At 47.1% G+C, this 1489-nt stretch overlaps 1 non-coding gene across 1 annotated transcript; it reads right to left on the bottom strand.

Moving 5' to 3' along the window:
• Positions 1-684: 684 nt before the first annotated feature.
• On the bottom strand, positions 685-822 carry LOC119928047. Its single transcript, XR_005451006.1, has one exon. It is a non-coding gene; the product is annotated as a small nucleolar RNA SNORA7 (small nucleolar RNA).
• Between the last annotated feature and the right edge of the window lie 667 nt (positions 823-1489).

Genomic DNA, 1489 nt, shown 5'->3' with positions numbered 1-1489 from the left:
ATTCTAATTAGGACCTATATCTGCCTAGAACAAGCTCACACTTGCATCTGTCAGCCAAAATTACTTTGAAAGTCCACCTAAATTGGTGCTTCTGTTCACCAGCTCCAGGACCTGAAAGGTTAGGTGCTTGTGTTGTCTTATGCCGGAGAGTCATTTCCGACCAATAGTGACACCACAGACACATCTGAGCAGCGTGGCTCAGCGGAAAGAGCCCAGGCTTTGGAGTCAGAGGTCAAGGGTTCAAATCCCCACTCCGCCAATTGTCAGGTGTGTGACTTTGAGCAAGTCACTTCACTTCTCTGGGCCTCGGTTACCTCATCTGTAAAATGGGGATTAAGACTGTGAGCCCCTCATGGGACAACCTGATCACCTTGTAACCTCCCCAGCGCTTAGAACAATGCTTTGCACATAGTAAGCGCTTAATAAATGCCATCATTATTGTCTCTCCCAGAACGCCCCGCTCTCCATCTGCAATCGCTCTGGTAGTGTAGCCATACAGTTTGCTTGGTAAAAATATGGAAGTAGTTTATCATTGCCGCCTTCCGAGCAATAAACCCAGCCCTTAGAACAGTGCTCGGCACTTAGTAAGCGCTTAACAAATACCAATACTATTATTATTATTAACTCGAGTCTCTGCCCTCGACTCTCGCCCATGCCACTGCTGCCCAGAATGGGTGAGTTTTGACTTTCAGCAGATTGTCTTCCACTCGCTAGCCACTGCCCGAGCTAGGAATGGAAAGGGCAGGCATCTGCTTGACTCTCCCTCCCATAGCTGAGAATAGTAGAGTACTAGAAACTCTTCAGATGCAACCCTGAGAGGGAAGCTTAGGTGCAGACACTCCTTAAACCTCAGATCACCTCTTTACCCTTTCCCCCACCCTCCTTCAGCAGTCTGAGGGGACTCAGTTTCCCCAAATCCAGATTAAGAAGGACATGCCAGCCTGCTGCATTGCAACTCCTGAGATAGACCGGGCCCTTCTGTTCCCCAAAAGGCTTTTGTGTTGCCAACTTGTACTTCCCAAGCGCTTAGTACAGTGTTCTGTACACAGTAAGCACTCAATAAATACGATTGATTGATTGATTGATTGATTGATTGATTGATTGATTTTACAGCCTCTGCCTTTCATGACAGAGCCACTGATAAGGTGAACAAACGGAACTTTATCTTAAGGGTGTTAGATTAATGAATCTGTCTGTTTCCCATCTGCTATCATAAAGCAGCGTGGCTCAGTGGAAAGAGCACGGGCTCTGGAGTCATCAGAGGTCAATCAATCAATCAATCGTATTTATTGAGCACTTACTGTGTGCAGAGCACTGTACTAAGGGCTTGGGAAGTACAAGTCGGCAACACATAGAGACGGTCCCTACCCAACAGCGGGCTCACAGTCTAGAAGTCAAACCCCGGCTCCACCAATTGTCAGCTGTGTGACTTTGGACAAGTAACTTAACTCCTCTGTGCCTCAGTTACCTCATCTGTAAAATGGGGATT

This window comes from Tachyglossus aculeatus, chromosome 4 (assembly GCF_015852505.1).
Source record: "Tachyglossus aculeatus isolate mTacAcu1 chromosome 4, mTacAcu1.pri, whole genome shotgun sequence".
In the NCBI taxonomy this organism is placed as follows: Eukaryota; Metazoa; Chordata; class Mammalia; order Monotremata; family Tachyglossidae; genus Tachyglossus; species Tachyglossus aculeatus.
Note: the sequence above shows the minus strand (reverse complement) of the source record. Positions and strands in the feature narration are given on the sequence as shown.